At 36.7% G+C, this 20235-nt stretch overlaps 1 protein-coding gene across 1 annotated transcript in view; it reads right to left on the minus strand.

Annotated features, from left to right (window-relative positions):
- Positions 1-20235, minus strand: part of Magi2 (membrane associated guanylate kinase, WW and PDZ domain containing 2) — a 609708-nt gene that overhangs the window by 503718 nt on the left and 85755 nt on the right. The gene's annotated exons all lie outside the window — the stretch shown is intronic.

A 20235-nucleotide genomic window follows, 5' to 3' on the forward strand; every position in this document is an offset into this window, starting at 1 on the left:
GATTGGCAAAGAACATAAGTGTTACTTTGAGAAATCATTTTCAAATTTTAGCTCCAATTTCACACCTGTGTATGTGTGTTTAGTTAACTGAGTAATTGATGGGCTCCTGTATTCCATTATTAAGGTCTTTATTAGCACTGACTGTGCATCCAAGCATTCCAGTGCATGTGTGAGAAACTGTGATGATTACAATAAGATCTTTATCTTACAAAAAGATAATAATCTAGTATGGAAAATCAAATTTGGCATCAAGTAGGCAAGCATGGAAAATGGGACCAAGTGCTGTAAGGAGACAGAAGAGAAATGGAGTACAACTGCCTATCTGCATAGGTCACTGAGATCATCTAGGAAAGTGGCCTGCTGTGCAGAAACAGCTCTTAAAGTAAAAGATGTAGTGTCTAGATGAGTCGCTCTGGATAATGTTAATTGAAGCAATTTACCGAACCTCAATAAGGCTCAATTCCTTTATGTGTAGATAGGGAGCAGTAGTCACTTGTGTTATGGCTTGTAAACAACCAAAACCTATTCCACTTAAGTTAAAACACAATGGGTGTGAGAAAGTTAAAAAGATATGGGATGGCTATTTGACAGGGAATGCTCAAAAGTGTTTAGAAAATGAGTGGAAACAAAGGAGTCAAGTGAGGACACAGTGCTGACATTTTTTTAAAGACGGGGTCTGAGGCTGGACTCTACTCAATACATAGTTAAGACTAGTCTCAACTTGTGGTTGTCCTGCTTTCACGTTCAAGGTGCTGGGACTATAGGCATGTATCACACACCCTGTAATAGGTGGTTTCTTTGTTGAGCAATAGAATTTGCACACCAATTGTTTCTAGGTGAATGAATTCCAAACCCTGCTTGGCTGCTTTGATTTGCTCAAGTCCAGTGAACACACCCAGCAGGATTGTTATTGGCTGAGCCTCAATCATGGGAGTATGAGTCAGCTGCCAAGGTATACAAAATGTCTGCTCTACTTTGATTTCAGAAGAGGGAGGTGGTGATGATTGCCAACTTGAATGGATTTAAAAATGACTTGTAGATTAGGGTGGGGTGATTGACTTGTGAACAACTGAAAGGAAAGACTAGCCCTGAAAGTAGGTGTTGATCAGTAAGCTTGGGGCTGAGGTACATAAAAGTGGAAAAAAAGAGGAAGCCAGAAGTCATGGCTCCAGGTTTCCTGGGTGAGTACCCATATGGCTGCTGCTGTCATCTGTAGACATTAAACCCCAGAGTCATCAGACTTTCCATGTCCACCCTACATTGCTTCTAAGGCTTCCACTTAGAACTGGGATTCCCATTCGTTTCCTTGTTCTGCAGCTTCTAGCTTCTTGGACTCATCAGCTATTGAGTTTCTGGATCCCCAGCCTACAGATTAGTTTCTGGCTGTAAAAGTCTGTCTAATAAATCGTCTTTTATAGTAATGTATATGCTCTATTGGCTCAATTCCTTTAGCTAAGTTGAATGTAGAGGTGGAGCCCTTCCTTCAACCCACCTTATCTCTGTAGTCTCCCCAGACAGTAACACCCTTGAGATGTCGGGTAGGCAGAAACAACACATGCTCTGTCTACAGGTCCTTCATTTTGGGTTGTTGTTAAGATAAAGCTGATGTATATGGAAAGAGTGTCATAAGCTGTAAAACTGTGCTGGATGTAATGGTGATGAAACCTCATGCTGGAATGAATTGACCAGCCATGTTATTAATGCATGTTAATGTTCATATTTGCAGATACTCAGACACTTCACAAAAATTTTACTTTGTAAAGTGGACTTTAAGCAGACATTTGAAAAGATGATATACATTTTGCTAAGGATTACTTTTAATTTGATTCACAGAATTTCAAATAAATCAAAACTTTATATATGGAGGCCAAACAAAAAAGACTAATTGTTGTGTCTACTCAATGAACATATATTTCATCATTCTTAATGGGTAGCAAAACTCTAAGCACATCATTACACTTTCTGGGAAATCTCAATATATACTTATCTAATGGATATAATGTCAAAATAGTAAATAGCTCCTACCTACCTCAATGAACAATGTGAGTTTAAATAGTGTCTGCAATGGTTGATACTCCTAGATATACACAGTACTAAGAAAAATATATCAAACTTCAATATTTTTCTCCATGTATTTTTATGTTATAATATTCCTAGGTAAATTACCTCTTAGTAATTAGAAATAAATGCATAGACAGGCTAAAATAAATATTAAATAACAGATCTTGCTGAACCAATATTATTAAATAATTACATCTATTGGTATGGCATGATTATAAATTACATAGTAATATTCTTTTACTATAATTAGTTTTATGAAATTATATGTGAGTTGGAATGCTAGATGTGAAACTGTATAAATCATTAGTTAAGATGTTAAGATTATCATCATTAGAAAAATGTCAGTTTGTAAAAGGTAACAAAATAATCTATATATTTACTGCACTAGAAAAATATAATTCACGGAGAAGAAGCTATGATACCAAAGTAGGATTTTTATTGTATTGTTTAAGAAGCACCTGGACCAATAGTGGAAGATCAACCAAACAGCTAGGGAACTCAGCCACTGAGATGAGTCTATGAGAAGTTTACACAACCCATAGACAATGACAAAAGGAGCCTCTGAGAAGACAAAGCACCGTGTCTTCAGAAAAAATTAAACGTAAATGGTTTTAAAGTGTAATTCAGAACTATTATTCCACCAAGAATGGAATGCCTTTTATACATACTACCAGTATTTAGAGAACCTAAAATCTCAAAATACAAACAAAACCCCTATAATATGGCATAGTGGCATAGTTCCCGGTGAAGTAAACCTGACTTTGAATCCTGTACGCCCCAAACTTGTTTCTTCTTTATAGGCTTAAACTGAGTCAGTTAAAATGAACAGTCACAAAAACAACTATAAACTGGACATGGTGTGTGCCCTGGTTGCCTCTCCAATCAAGAGGCTGAGGTGGGGAACTGCTTAAGCCAATGAGCTTGAGACCAGTTTGGGCAACATGGTGAGATCCTGTCTTAAAATAACATTTTTTAAAAGCAACTGTAATTATCATCCTTGTCAAGATCACTAGTACAATGTACAGAGTTGGATACTGTATTAAACACTCTGCTTTTGAACTCTTGATTCAAATGGGTATTGGAATGAGTTACCCATAGTGCTGTCACACAAAGAGTAATGATAATATCTGTAATAATAAAGTAGCATGGCTGCATCAGTGTAGATGCTAGAGACACGATGACTACTATTGGCATCTATTTATTTTGAACTCATAATAAGAGGCCCCTAAGAAATTAAACTATCCCCCTCTATTATATATGAAGTAAGTAGAAAACTTATACCTATTTGATTTCAGAATTTTATCACTTTTCAAAATACTGCATGGTCTCTAGAGAAACAAAGTTGGGAAGAAATTTTCTAGCCACACTTGGTGAGCAAAGTACCCACTCCAAATGAGAAAAGCAAGTTTGCTACCAAGTCATTTAATGGGAATCACAGATGACTTTTTCTACCATCACCTAAAATTCAGCATGTGTACACTTTGGGAGAGGGGATGAGGGAAGCAAGCTATCCAGACCATCTTTAGAAAGAACGTCCTTTGTATCAGCTCTTTTAGTGAACTTTCAAATCAAAGTCCTTCAATTTGCTAGGATCACAAAAAGTTTTCTAAAGTTATTCACTTGATTCTGCCCTCCTAGGATATCTGTAAATTTACACAGTATTAGTTAATCAGTGCCTGGAAAATAAACTGACAGTTGGGTAAGGAAACCAATCATTCTTCAGCTAAATGCTTATGTAGGAAGACTTTCTTAGTCCATACAAATGTGGGGGCAAAAGAGTGAAATGGGATAAAATTTGAATAAAAGGAACCGAATATAAAGTGCCTGTCATGTGTTTTATTACATTAAACTATTTGGTAAATGCCCACTGACACTTGGCAGTTTGAACCCCTTGGTTGCAAAGGTGTGGGGCAGAAACAGACTACCTTGTCATCAACTCAACTGGCCTCAAGAAGGTTTTACAAAGTTCAAGCCCTGATCCACATGGCCAGTTTCATTACACAGTCATCCAAAAGAGACAAGAACAGCTTTCTAAATGACAGGCTAGTACCTGCAGGGCACCATGGAATGACTCTCTCTTCTGCATCTGACACAATAACCTTTTCACAGAGCCTTAGCCTAACAATTTTAAATGAATGTTGTTGTCATCTTGTTTTTTTGTTTTCTTTTGTTTTTTGCAGCATCTTACAGGTAAGGTCAGTGTCGGGGAAGAAACAGGAAACCATGTCAATGACTCTCACTCTGTTCTGGTGTAATACTAATAGAAACCAAGATGACATTCCCCAAGACGCACTACATTTCCTGTGCTTTCAAATTCTGATATGACAGTAGGAAAGTTGCTTACAAGGAGGTATGAGGAACTGTAAAAATCCTAGAAGCAAAGTAAACACCTTGAAATACTTTTTTCTAACATTTCTCACTAAATAAATCAGGTTTCATGGTCAAAATGCAGTTTGGTTAATTTTCCACATTAAGTTGGAGATTTGGGTACTAATTCCATTGTTTCAGTTCTCTGGTAATATAATAACATGTAGTTTTTTTTTTTACATTAAATAACTGTATATCATTTTACATGACACTGAAGTAGAGAAGGAATTTACAAAGATGTCATTTTTTCCCTTCAAGATATCTCATACATTAAAGTCATCACACACACACACACACACACACACACACACACACACTGCTCTATATTCTTAATGTTTTGACTCCACTTTTGTTAGCCAGATAGTGGCCTTTTGGATAGTGGCTTGCTAGAAGAAATATGAATGCCTAGAGGGACTCTAGTGACATTGACAGGACACAGACAGACCATCCCTGGGATCCCCAGTGGGCTCAAGGATCTGTCTGTGTTCAGGGGTCAGTTATTTGGGACTTCATCTCAGTTTTATAAACGGAAAAAATAGATTGATATTTGGCTTTTTTAATGGTCTCTGGACAATTTTACTCTGACACTAAACAAAGAGGTTCTGAGTTTTAGATTCTAATATGAAAAAGCCTGCCCAAGCATAATAAACAATTATTTCAATTCACAGCAGAGACTTAATTTGTATTGCTAGTGATGGATACAGACTTAAACTTCAAGACATTTTACCATAAGACAGTAATGAAGACTGAGATAACAGTAGTACCCAAATCACCATAAGGTATGTCAGGCACAGGAAGAGTGACAGCCACATATCTATAGGAAAAAGGAAGGAGAGGTGCAGGCACCAGCCTAGTTAACTTTTCTCACTGTAGAACCTGCCAGAAAATAAGACAGAAAGTCTCACTTCAGAATGCCTTCTTAAACTATCGTTGAAGATATAAAGAAGACTCTGATGCCCTCATTTAGGCCCCAAAACAGTAATCTAACATAGCACTTTCTCACCATGAATTAAGCAAGAGAATCCTAACTTCAAACAGTAAGGGCCGTTTCTCTTGTGGTGAAAGTGTTAATTTTACACATGTCAGAAATAGGAATGCCATTAAAAACGTTATATTATGATCACCACGTGATGATATTTTATTTGTGCTTTAATAAATAGCTTGCCTAGAGATCAGAGGAAAAAGGCCAGCCATTATAAGTAAACAAAGAAGTCAGACAGTGGTAGCACACGCCCTTAATCCTATCACTTAGCAGGCAGGGTCTCTGTGTGTTCAAGGCCACACTAGGGAACAGAGCCAAGCATAGTGACACATGTCTTTAATCCCAGTACCAACCATAGAGGTCTGGAGGTCTGTACAGACAGACAGAAAGTGACAGAGCTGTGTAAGAAGAGGAAGTGAGGCAGCTGGGTTAAGAGAGCCAATGAGAGAACAGAACAGAAAAGGCATATAAATGTGAGTATACAGGAAGAAGCTCCCTTTGGAAGCTGCAGAGTTGGTGAGGTGAGTTTAGTTTGTGGTTCGTCCTATTCCTCTGATCTTTCTCTAAGGCTTCCACCCCTAGCCTGTTGGCTCTGTGTTTTTATTTATTAAGACTGTTTAGACAGGGTTCTGAATTTTGAAAATTCAGTACTGATTGTATATGACTATACAAAAATGTAAATATTTCTGTGTGACTAAGGTATTAGGAGACTGCCAAGACTTTGTCACTCTCATACTGCAATACCAGGGGCATTGCTGATAAATCTGACTTTGATCGTTTGTTAATGACTAAAGAAATCTGTCAATTTAAATTTCCAATCTTCAGCTGAAAATAAAAGTTTCAGAAGCAATAACTAAGAATGTTACTTTTGCTTGGAGAAGTTGAGATGTTCTGTAGCTTGGCATAATGGGAAGAGTTCTGTACATGGTTAGAAGATTTAGGTTGTAAGGGAGGTTCTACTACCAGCCTCCTAAATAACCTTGGATTCCATATTAAATTGCTCTAAACTTTAGTTTTCTGATTTGTGAAATTACAAAATTGATTCCTATCTCAAGAATACTTCTCATTTCTGAAATTATGTAATGAAAACATTAAATAATATAATGGCAACAGTTATATTTGTCAGCATATCAAAAAGTTCCAAATTAACAATGAGAATAAATTAACCAAAAGCAAAAATTTTAAGTACTTTAGAACTTTACCTCATAAACTTCTTTGAGATAAATGTGGATAACTGTTAGTTGACTCTATTTTTATACTTCTCTGCACATTCCCTTCTGGGAAAGTGGTTGTGGCTTAAGACTTTCTATTTTTATTCCAAGGCTTTCATTTGCATACATCTCTCTTGGTGAATTAGACAGTTCCTAAGTATATTCCCTGCTAACATACTATTACTTTGTGGAAGGTCTTATATGAGGAATTTCAAATTTATATTTTTGTTCATGTGACACTTGAAATTTTCTCCATGTTTTTAGAGTGATATTTTCATTGTATTCACCCTGTGATCTATGAGAAGATTACAAAGTGTGGTTAGAGTGAGCGGAGGAAGTGTGTACAACAAAAAAACCCATCAGCGACCCAAAACGCAAAGGAAAACCTGAGTTTTCGTTATCTACCCAGAGGCTTTTTCTTCAGCAACTCTGAGCCAATATACATATTATCTACGAAATTCAATCTCCTAATAAATCAAATTCTACTACCATTAATGAAATTTTACATTGTAGACACCAGTAACTAACTATAAATTTTTCAAAAAAAATACATATTATTCACATCCACAATGCTTTACTCCTTAACTTTACACTGCAGTTTTCTTTTATACCACCCCGTCATTCTGTAATAAATTATGAAAGTCCTAATAATTTTCTTTTACAAAAAAATTATTGAATTGATGGGATGTAGCTCAATGATACAATACCTGCCTTGCATGCACAAAGACATTGAGTTTGACAAAAAAATATGAATAGAAAGAAAGAGAATAAGCAAGAGAAGTAGGTTGATCCTATATCTTGTTTTAAAGTTGCAAAGTTCTAATGTGATCCTGATATTTACATACTGGTCTGCAGCCACACATCCATGGCCATCTACACTTACTTGCTGTCTGAGAAAGCACTACAACGACATAATAACCACATGTTACACATGGCTTTGAAGAACTTGAAATTTGGCTGATGTACATAAAGATGCATATTCATGCTAAGTTTTGAAAACCTAATCCATAGAAACGAAGTAAAGCACTTGAATAATGAGGTTTGCAACGACTATATTTCGAAATGATGTTTCCAGGTACATAATATTGTACTTCTAAAACTTCTTTATAAAGTTAAAATTACAAAATAGTCTAGTAGCATATAATGATATCTATAATTAGTAAACAGTGAATGGAGGTGAGGATAAGAATCAATCTAAATATATAGGATGGCAATAGATATTTGACAGCAATCACGTTAGAGAGGAGAAGGTTCAAATGGCACAAGGAGCATCGATCCCCTCATTGGTTGACCCTGTCAATGAAAACTGAATGAGGTTTCCCTTTGCGATGAAGGATATTAGTGAAATTATCGTGAAAATGGAAAATAAACTCTGATAAAGATCAAATGGTTATATTTTGAGAACATCAAGAAGAGTCTTAAGAGGAAAAAAGTTCTGGAAGTAAATTGCCACCAACCAAGTTGATCATTAAGGGGCTAAGTTTGTGTTTGCCTTGCAATGTCCTTATTTCTGCATCAGCTCAAGAGAGTGATGCTAGATACAGTGGTCTTGTTATGAAGTTATTTATTTTGAAAGCATGAAACATACTACTTCATATGTCACAGAATTTTAGGGATGTTAACAAGCAATGTGATTTTATTCTGATATGTTTTCCTTTGTGAGTGAATAAGCATTTTTCTCTCATAGCTTTTAATATTTATCCTTTTGCATTCTTGTTACTTTGACTACAAAATTTGTGAAGAGGTTCAATTCTGGTTGTGTATATTTGGGGTTTTAAATTGCCTTTTTTGTTTAGCCATTCATTTCTTTCTCTAGGCTTAGGAAATTTTCAGCTACAATTGCACTGAATGGATTCTGTGTCTTAACTTCCAATCCCAGCCCTTTCTTCCCACTGAGTTTCAGGCTTGATGTCTTGATTATATCACTGATCTCCTGCATGTTGTGGCCAAGTTTATTATCTTTCTTGAAAAAAATGAGGGAAGGAATGACAAGTTTTCCACAATCAAATGAAAATGATGGCAGAGCCATCGGAAGTCTTGGATTCCATGAGGGCGTGTCTAAGAGGAACGTTTACATGTATGATTACATTAGAAACTCAAAGTGACGTCAAATAAATACCCTGATAGCATACCACATGCTGTTAGAATGCCAAACTATGAAACTGTATTTCAAGAAATAATACCTAACAAGTTAGAAACTAATAAAATTAGAGACTAAAATAGCAATACATGGAATCAAAGAAATAATTCACATGAAAAAAATAAATAGGATGAACCTGAAGCAACTAGTCACATCCACAGTCAAAAAGAAATGTAAGATGGTCAGATTGTAGAACATGATCTACAGATTCATAGAAATCTCCATCAAAATTCCAATGACATTCTTCACACAACTAGAAAAATCCCACAAACTACTGCCAAATTCAGGTGGCGGCACAAAATTTGAGTAGCCAAAGCAATCCTAAACAGAAAGAGCAATAACTAAAGGCCAGACTGTACCAAACTGTAACAACCACAGTAACAAAATAGGCATGGCACACAATTGATCCCCAAATCACAATAAAAAAATGGAATAGAGTGAAAGACACAGAAATCAACCTACAAGGTAATGGTCACCTAATCTTTGATAAGTATTAAAACCCATCCATTGAGGGGGAAAGGTGCCTTTTCAGCAAATGGGGTTGTGGAAAACTGGATACAAACACAAAAGAATGAAACTAGCTCTCTCTATCTTACACTGAAGAAAAGTCAAATAAAAATGAATCAAATATTTACTATAAGATGTTTTAGCTCTGAAAGGGCTAGAGAACAATACAGCCAAGTATTTCAAGAAATACCCAAGAGCACCATTTTTAATTCTAAGAATTACATTAAGTGGGATTGCATGAAATTTAAAAGCTTCTCTGAAGCAAAGAAAACAGTTGGCAGAGCAAAGAGCCAGCCTCTAGAAGAAGAAATTATCTTTGGCAACCACACATCAGATGGGGCTAATATCCAGAATCTAAAAAGGAAGCCAAAAACTAAACACCAAAACAAGCAAACAAAATCCAATCAAAAGTGATGGACAGATAATCCTCAGAATAAGAAACTTAAATAGCCAGCAAATATTTGAAAAAGTGTTGAGCATACTTGGCCATTAGGGAAATACATATTAGAACAACACTGAGACTTCATCTTGCCCATTTCGGAAAGAATATCATCCAGAAAAGAAGTGACAATAGATACTGCCAAAAATGAGCCAGTTGATGAGAAAGAGGAACCTCTATTCCAGTAGTTCTCAATCTGTGGAGCATGACCTCTTTCGGGGGTGGGTTGAACATCTCTTTCACAGGGGTCATCTAACACCATCAGAAAAATCAGATATTTACATTGTGATTTATAACAGTAGCAAAAGTGCAGTAATGAAGTAACAATGAAAATAATTTTATAGATGGGGTCACCGCAACACAAGGAACTGTATTAAAGAGTGGCAGCGTTAGGAAGGTTGAGAACCACTGCTCTATATACTACTGGAGGAGATGTAATTGGGCATCATCACCATGGAAATGAGTGTAGTAGGAGGAGAGGGGAACAAGAGTGAGTAATAGAATATATAACATGAAAACAGACTTAGGGATTATTTACAGATGGTAAGATATTAACAAGGAATGGAGGAGACACGGGATATATGGAATTTTATTATGCTTTAAATAAAATGAAATAAAAATGAAATCATCATGTTTTAGAAAACCAGGTAGAACTGAAAAACATCACATTAAGTTAAATAAAAGATTTATAAAGACAAAATACTGTTTATTTTCTTTCATGTGGAAAACCTAGTCCCCTATCTATCCTTCTATCATCTGACTATCTATCTATCTATCTATCTATCTATCTATCTATCTATCTATCTATCTACCTATCATCTATCTATCTACCTATCTATCTGTCTGTCTGCTGCAGGCTGCAGGAATATATCATAAGAACTCAGCTGGTTATGGCAAAGTCACTACCTGGAGAGATCAGGGAATTCCTCCAGAGGAAGCCAAATCCCAAGGAGTTTTTGGTGTTACTTGGCTTGTTATATATCAGCTGTATTCTGTTATGAAAATCATGTGTGCCTTCATAGTTTTTCCAATTGACTTTTCCCTTAGAAGGGCTAACAGTGTGGACTGATCACTCTCTGGACATACACATTCCAGGTATTTGGAAAACAGCCTCAGGAAAGGCTTTCTCTGGAATCAGATATCTCCCTTAGCCACTTTCAAGGACTACAGGAAACACCACCCAGGTGGGCGCCCAACTTCCGAGGATAACAATGATAACAGCCCATGTGCAAGTCTCCTGACTTAAATTCCACAAGGAGACACCGCCCAGGTGGGCGCCCAAATTCCAAGGACTAACAATGATAGCAGCCCACATGCAAGTCTCCTGACTTAAGGTAAATTCCACAAGGAGACACCACCTAGGAGAGGTGGACATTAAGTAATAGCTTTACACAATTTAGCTCGGACCCTCCCTTTATATACCGGGACTTCCAGGGCACGTGGAGGATGGAGAAGAGAAAAGAGAATGGAAGAACTAGACGGGTAAGAACTTGAGAGGAACAAACTGAGATGGGGAAGAACTAGATTGAAGGGCTAGAAGACAGTACTAGAGGAACGAGATGGAAGATGAGGAAGAGCCAGATGGGGAAAAACAAGATGAGGAAGAGCCAGATGAGAGAGAAGGAGATGGGAGAGGAGCTGATAGGGGAAAGAACTAGATAGATGAGAACCTAGGGACAGAACTAGATGAAGGAATTAAGATAGAACCTAGAGGGGACAGTAGATAAATATAGAGAAATCAGGCCAGAAAGGAGCTAGGCATCAGAGCAGAATAGAAGCTGTGTAGAGAGAAAACTATCACAGAATAATAAAGTGTATGGACTAAGGAGTTTCGTGTACATAGATTCATTTCTTTTCATCAAAGATTAATTATCAGCTGGTTGTAGATTCTTCCCGGGCCCTGGGAGGGGACTATCGAGGGGCTGGACCCCCCTAGTCCCGATATCTGTCTATCTACCTATCATCTATCATTTGTCTATATCATGAAATTAGAAAAAGGATTAAGAGGAGGAGAGGGGAACAAGAGTGGGTAATGGAACACACGACATGGAAACAGATGTAGGACTATTTCAAGAAGGTAGGGTATAAGCAATGAAGGGAGGAGATTGTGGGGGCTAACAACAAAGTACAGTTGCATAGATAGAGTTCTCTATATATCTTCATATACATGTATCTCTGACTTTCATCATACCTCTTCTATCTCTTAGAATTAAGTTGGCCTTTGCATATTTGCTTAATAAAGGATTTCTTATGTACTGCTGTTATTTAGAATGCCAAGCTACACAATAGACTGTTTTCTTGAAACATTGGAGATTTCCATCAATCTTAATTTCCAAAAGAATTGCTCACTTTTTAAAAATTTATTCTTCTTTCATATATTACATTCTGACCACAGTTTACTCCCCCTCCTCTCCTCCTAATCCCTTCCCATCTCCCATCTTCCCCAGATCCATTCCTCCTCCCTTTCCCTTCAGAAAAGTCCAGACCTACCATGGATATCATCCAAATATGACATATCATGTGTCAATAAACTAGGCACCTCCTCTCATATTAAGACTGAATGAGGCAACCAAGTAGGAGGAAAAGGGTCCCAAAAGCAGACAAATGAACCAGAGACAGCTCCAGCTCCCATTGTTAAGTGTCCCACAAGAAAACCAAGCTGCACAACCATGACATATATACAGAGGTCCTAGGTCAGACCCATACAGGCTCTCTGACTGTTGGTTTAGTCTCTGTGAGCTTCTATGAACCCTGGCTAGCTGATTCTGTGGGCCATATTCTTGTGGTGTTTATTTCCTGAGCACTCCTAAAGCATTTACTTAATTAATGCATATCTGTGTTTGGAAAAATTTTAGCTTATAATTAGATAGTCTAGAGTTTTTCAATATATATTATGTAGACTAATTCCTCTTCCCTACTCTGATATATCCTAAAAGGTAAGAATGGCTTTAAAATTTTAGTTTTAAAAATCAAGAGATGAAAATAGTTTTTATCATGTGAAATGATATCAAATTCAACTTCTCATAGTCATTAACTTTTATTAGAGCACACACATTCATTCATGGTTCTTAAACATGATACAAGAGCAGAGCTGAGTTGTTATAATTGAGATTGTATGACCTTCAAAGCCCCAAATGTTATGTTTTACCCTTGGAAGGAAAAGATTGCCAATCATAAATTTGTCACCTGAAAGCAACTACTGTGCTTTAAATCTTCTCATAAAGATTATTTGAAGATAAAAATGGTAGAAGATCCCCCAATAGGAGTGACCCCTCTCATGTTGCACTGACTTTGAAAGTATGCTTATTTAATTGGTCTATCACTCACTGAGACATTGCTCAAAGGCAGTGGCCTTGAATGACTCAAACCCAAGTATTCTATTAGTGGGTGGAGAGTGGGACCTGAGAATTTGCATTTCTCCCAGGAGACTCTGCTGCAGCTCATTTGGGAACCATACTTTAAAAGCTGCAGTTCTAGGATGTAGTTTAGCACACATCTATTTGTCACCACAAATATCAAGCAATAATGACCAGGTTTACAACCTTCTTCACAAGAGATGAGTGTCACTTAAGTTTGAAAATTTCTTATTATCATTTACTCTCCATTGTCCACATGCCAATAATCTAGAAGTGAGAAAAACAAAGTTGAATTCTAAGTAGATTTGAGTCAAAGAATAAATTATATAGAAGAAGTGATCAAAATGTTGTAAAGAAGAGTACTGTCTATTTTGGTCCAAAAGGCCTGAGCTCTTTACAGTTATATGTACTGTATTAAATGCCAAAAGAAAGTTATAAGCCAAACACACACAACAGTATGTGATCTAGATAAAAACAACATTTTTTTGTTTTTAGGAAAGAAGACAGCACCATGAAGCTCACATAAAATCCCTGAACAACAACAACAACAACAAAAACAAAAAACAAAAAACAAAAAAAGAGGCTGGTTGCATAGACACTGGTGAAAACTCTCAAGATTAAAACATAGTGTGAGGAAGAGGCAGGATTTGAAATAGGGAAGAGTCAGAAATCGGATCTGTATGGTCTAGTCAGGTACATGAAGAAATTTGGTAAAGGCTTTATGCACAAGAGTGACATAACATAGGTCCTAAGTGTTTATCATCTTTGGTTCTGTGTGGGAAGTGGACTGAGATGAACCAAAGAGAGGAAAGGAGACAGCTTTGAGGATCAGTGAAAAATGTATAAATGTGTATATATGTACATGTGTGTATGTGATTTATAAGTGCATGTATCATCAAAACTTAAAGCATAGTAGCAAAAACATTTGGAAATTAAATTCTCTGATTGTGGAATGAACAAAGCATCTAACTGAGAAATCTTTGGGAGTTTGATAGAATAGTATGCAATCTAGATAATAAAAGAAACTTCTAGGAAGAAGACAGCAACATTAAGTATTATCCAACAACTGAAGAGCAATGTTCTTTACACACATTTAAAAGAAAAAAAAAACCTTGAATAGGTATGCAGTGCTCATAAATAAATAAGCTTTGGTAGTTTACTATATCACAGTGAATATCTATTCAGCTCATCTCAATAATGACATTACTCCAGGCATCTATCTAATAACATAAACCTATTAGCACATCAGCTTAAATTGATATTGAAAGGACAATTAAAATTGGCACCCAGGCTACAACCACTACTCAGTGTGATAGATTAAAATGTATTGAACATTTTTTTTAAAAGTATACTGTTAACATTGAGGACATAAATGCTAATTAGAGTAATGACTTCATTCAGCAATTTTCTTTTTTATGAGGCCATTTGGATCATGCTCTCTCCTCCATATAAAAGGGCAAGTCCTTATTAATTTAGGTGGTTACCTCACAGGAATGAATAGTAAATGAAAACATAGACTTGGTCTTTCATTTTTTTTCCCTATGACTTTCTGTTGCCATTACAGTGAAATCAAGATCATATTTACAAGCTTCCTCTACAATGATTCCTATGTCTATACCAAGCTGCCAGCCAATCATCTTATGCTTAGAAATTAAAGGTACCATCAGATTTGTGAGTTTTCTTTGCCAAATTTGAGTACTGATAAAGAACTGCTGAGGACACCAGGCACTTCTGACACAAGAATCTGAGCTTGATCTGACCTGAAAGGCTCCTCCCTGAGGACTAGCTTATATGGCAGCAGGATGTGATGTGCAAGCTCCCAAAGGAGGGGAACAAACAGCAATCCTACTCAGTTATGATGACTATGAACTACAGTAATGGCCAGCATGGTACAATAACTCTACAAGTGCAATAGTGACAGATACATCTTGGTGGTAACCAACAGCTCTCTAATAGAACTTGAGGCCCACTCTACTAGAAGGAAAACATGCCTGGTATTAGAGTCCTAGCCATTTTAGCTTTTTGGTTGAAGTCTTTACTTAAAAAAATATACTACTACTTCACTATTAAGGTAGACAATTATTATATAAACTTTATGCTAATCACTTGAAACAGTACATAGAAAATGAGGAGCAAGGAAGAACCAGAAGCAAATCATGCCAGCACCAGCTTACATTAATGACACCAGCAACCAATAGCCCAAGTGTGACTGTAAGTTTCAAGAAGCAACTGTGCTTAGGGCTATAGGCTGCACACAGAACTTAATGAATCACAAAACTTCCGACGAGGGCCTTTGATGGCCCCAGGGACTGGAAATGGAATTTGAAACTTTTGACCCAAAGGTCATTGGCTCAATATGGCCTAAACTGGTAGTGACTAAAAGTTATTACCTATGTCCAGCTGTTCAGCAACTGCTGTGAGATGAATTGGTGGATTCAGTGTAATTTCCCAGATAGGTGTCTGTGTCAGGAACTTATGATTACCCTGCACCTTAAGGTAGATAGTTTTGAACATATGTCAAGACATTGACTGAAAGGAAAATCTCACCACCTTCCTGCTTTACAAATAGTCTTTTTTTGATGGAAGCTGCCAGAAGTTTCCAGACAACTGACAATAGTACTCATGACCTGCTAGTTTGCCATTTTTAAGGATAGGATACATTTACATCTACTATAATTTCTACACATACTATGTTTCTCCTTAAAAAAAAAAAACAGATATAACAGATTTTAATACAATGGTCTTGGGGACGATTTTTAGACTAATTTAAGCTCTTGTTATTCACAACATGAACCTCAGACAATGAAAACATTATTTCCCAGGGCCTGCCCCAGATATACTAAATCAGAATTAATATGGATTTGAACAATATCTTCATGTAATTCTGAATCACAATAAAGTTCGGGGTGTACAATGCATCTTCAGGACATGCTGTGCAGCTGATCACTGAACACAGGACATATTTGATAAACATATGTTGATGACAAAAATAAAAACATGAATACTATCTTCTGGAAGTATGCAAAATTTCATATTATAAAATTTCATAAGATATGCTAATTTCATAATCTAGTATCCTGGCTTCTAGTATTGCTTATGTTGCCACTTATAAAGTCTCTTGCCTATTTAGTGATACCATTCTCACTAGAAATTAAAGTATTAGATGATAGGTCCCCAACCCAGCATTCCTGCTGGGTTCAATCTAGGTTTTACACACTGAATAAGTGAACAAGAAATTATAAATCTTTATCCCTTATGATAAACTGCACCTTGTGGCTCTTGGGGTCATGCCAAACAGTGCTATTCTTATTCAATACTGACTTAAACAGATTGTATTTGCTTGGGAGAGCTGAAGTGTCCTGGGTCGTTAGCCGCCGTTCAATTACTAAACCGCTATTGAATGACATTGATAGTAAGGTACATGGTAAGATTCTGCTGTTCATTCTTCTAAACTTGTAACAGCCACAAAATGAAAGACTCAGACCAATTTTCAAAATGGGCTAATGTAGATACTTAACGTGCTACATTAAATCTAGCCAACATGGGACTAACTGTAATACCCTTAATGTCTTGATATAATTTGTATAAGTGCTGATAGTCACTTCCTCCCATAGGAAAATCTACAATGCTTTAACTTTATGCTAAAAAAATTGTTTAGCCTGAAGTTCAAATCTACCAATATCTAAGGCTTCCACTAAAACCAAGAAAAAAGAAAAATAAATTTCATATGAATTTCTCAAGTCATATGTTTCAGCTTAGGCAAGTTCTCTAAATTTTCTGAGTCCATATTTCAATGATGAGTTGAGGTTTTTGTTGTCATTTGTTTTTAAGCAAGAATTTAAAAACCATCTGTGTAAAATTGTTCTGAGAGTATATTGAAATGAAATAAAGAAGATTATTGGCATATAATAATGTTCATGGGTGTTTGCTACTGCTGAAACTTCTGGTAACTCAGCTACTTTGAGCATAGTTTTTGCTTTGAGGTCATTAGGATATGCACTAGATTTGAAGATAACTGAACAGATAATCTCCATTGCCACCTGGTTCACCAAGTGACATTAAAACATAATAATCCAAATTAAAGGAACTTTAAAGAAGATCTATAAGTTTGTATGTATAATTATCTTTTCCATTAATTCTGAGAGTCCAAATTATAGCTTACATTAATCTTCCTTTTTGTTTAAGTCCTATAAAAATCAAGCATTTGCTTGTGTTGATTAAAGTATCACCAGTAGCTTTACCTCCTGCTCCCCCTTCTCCTCTGCTCCCCTATACCTTAGCAGTAAGAAAATGATGTCTGAATCTCACCAAATTGTTGAGACTCTCACCAACCTAAAAACAGGTAACATAGAACTAACAACATAACCCATTGTGGAAAGTTTCAAATTTGGACTCTGTCCCAGGCACCTGGATAATTATGAACATGTTCTTACATCAACAGAACAAGTTTTGTAGTGGTACTTTCCACATCGACTTACTGTGAAGATGTTAAATGAGATGCTGTAACTTTGGAGAGCATTGAACATTGAGCACTGGGCATGGTTAAGTGACTATTTAATAGTATTTTTTTGTTGCCTATTTTCATGTTACAAAGGGCAGAATTTTTGCCTTGAGTCATGCTCACTTAATCATATTCTCAGCAAAGGACAATTTTCAGCCATCTGATTGGGAAGAGGCAAGCCCAGCCTTTTTGCCCTTCATCTCTGGAATTGTGTTTGTAAGAGAATTCCAAGTAGTACTACTTTAACATCTCCTGGACCACAGTGACCTTGAGACTTTCCTCAGGCTGGTTCATATTTTGTTAGGTTAGAGCTGGGTGTCTGTTCACACTCCCTTTTGAGTACGCCCAGCTCTGTTGGGTATCCAGAGTTTGTTGTGTATTTGTTGTGTCTCTGCTCAAACACACAATGCTGGGATATTCATGATTAACTAACAAACCTATTCCATTTCTGTAAAGCTCTTAATTATTTTTTCTGTTAAAAACAAATCCTTATTCACTGTTATGTGTACCTGGTAATACTGATTCTGGCCTTCGGAACAAAGTGGATTCATCTAAGGCTACCTCCATATGATGGATGTACATCAAAATTGCTGTCATGTCTTTATGTTTAAATGTACTGCTGAAAGGCACTGAGCACTGTATCAGCAACATTGTTATACCAGCATGAAAAATAGGGTTTTTGTTATTTTCTTCTTTCATTTTTATGTTACCTAATTACTAAATAACATCCAAATGTCTATCTTTTATTAGACAAAACAAACAAAAACTCTGTCTTAGATATTTTGTAAGAAGAAACTGCTAAGAAACATTAGATGGCTTTCAAAATGCATGTGCTTTTTTTTTTTAATCACTTAAAGGTTTTAAAATCCCAACTAATTCAAGATAAAGATTTCTTCACTCCCTTTCTGTAGCAGACTGCTGTAATGTTGAGCAAATTTCATTAGCATTATGTCCTATCAAAGTGGGGAGCCACTTTTGATGGGCACTATCAGGAAGCAAAATCCATGAGCTATGAGACAGGAGGCTTCCCAGAGTGCCTGCTTTAGACAAGCCCACTGTGTGACTACCCTGGATTGAGATAGAAGTAAGGCCTCCCACCGTGGCATCTTTCCCAAGGACAGCATCCCCCATGTTTCATTCCTAACACCTCCCAGTAGGAATGCATTGTGTTCTACCCTAAAACCCTCTCTGCATACTTATGAGATCAGGCTGCAGAAATTTTCTTGATCCCTTACCTAGTGCAAGTCCAATCCCTGAATCTTCCTTCTCAGATATCCCATGATGCATTGATGCATTTCCATTCCCTAACCCCCAGGCACACACAATGGAACAATACTTGTGCTTTTTTGTTTAGGAGTAGGTTTTGTCCTGATGATATTTGCTGAACTGTAATGGCACCTTGCTATTAAGGTGGCCCAAAAAATAAAGAATAGGATTCTTAACAAATGGAAAATCCTACTATAAATATGTTATGATGTCAAACAAAGCTGTTATAAACCAGGATAGAAACATGCCAATTGGGTGTTGAATCCTTTAGAAAATGTCCATTTCTGTCTTTATTACTATGCACTGAATCTCATTTTCTGATGACAGTCTTGCTTTTGACTTACATAATTTTATGCTTTGCCTCTACTAAAAGTTGAATCTTTGTGTCCTTTTCAAATTCATATTCTGAAATACTTATTCCCACACTGATAGTGTTAGGTGGTGGGGACATTGGGACTTTTGGTTTTTGAGGGTGTAATTTCATGAAGGGGATTAGTGTCTTTACACAGGAAGCAAAATGTAGTCCACTTGCATCCCCTATAGTGTGTGAATAGCCAGAAAGTGGTCCACATTGGATACTGTGATCTAGGACTTCCTGGTCCCCACAACTGTGAGAAATAAATGCCTCCCGATTAAAGCCATTTAAAGGATAAGTTTTTGGTAAAACTGGCCATAGGAGCAAACACAGCCACTTTAAGACAGTGTGCTTAGCACCTGTTCTTCCAGCACCTCAGGTTCCAAAAGGAATGAGTCTTACCTTCCACTCAGCTGAGAAAGTGTCTAATGCTCCAGTTGACTGGCAATTGAGCACCAGGGCATAAGACACATGTCGGAGAGGATAAGCTTGGATTTGGCATGGTTTGATGCATTTTCAAGCTCAGTCAAGAAAAATAATATTTGTGTAGATTAGGAGAAAGATAGATTGCCTGTGCAGTCTTCCAGATATTCTAAAATCTACTCTTAAAAAATAAGCTCTATCAATAGGACACAGGTGGTTAACAATCAGATCCAATGACAGGTAAGACTTTTACCCGCTCTACTTTCACATGACTCCACTGGACCACACTGAAGATTTGAAGTAACAGTTCTGTGATCCTTGATGACAATGTGCTTGTTACTTCATACTGCGTCTCCTTCATTCTCGCCCATGAAGAGACCTGTTTGTGCTCAACATAACCCAAGTACTTAGTCTTCTTTTCTCATAGACACTATGAATATTGCAACAAACCAAGTCTCTTAATGCCTAGTTCCCATAGAGAAAGGAAAGATCCCAGTTGTAGAAATATATAAGCCACATCTTGTCTTTTGCTCACAGGCATTATGGATTTTCTAACTAACTATATCAGTTCTTTTTCTTGGTTTTGTGACAAAAATATATCTGACAAGAAGCAACACTGGGGAGGAA

This window comes from Peromyscus eremicus, chromosome 3, assembly GCF_949786415.1.
Source record: "Peromyscus eremicus chromosome 3, PerEre_H2_v1, whole genome shotgun sequence".
NCBI classification, from domain to species: Eukaryota; Metazoa; Chordata; class Mammalia; order Rodentia; family Cricetidae; genus Peromyscus; species Peromyscus eremicus.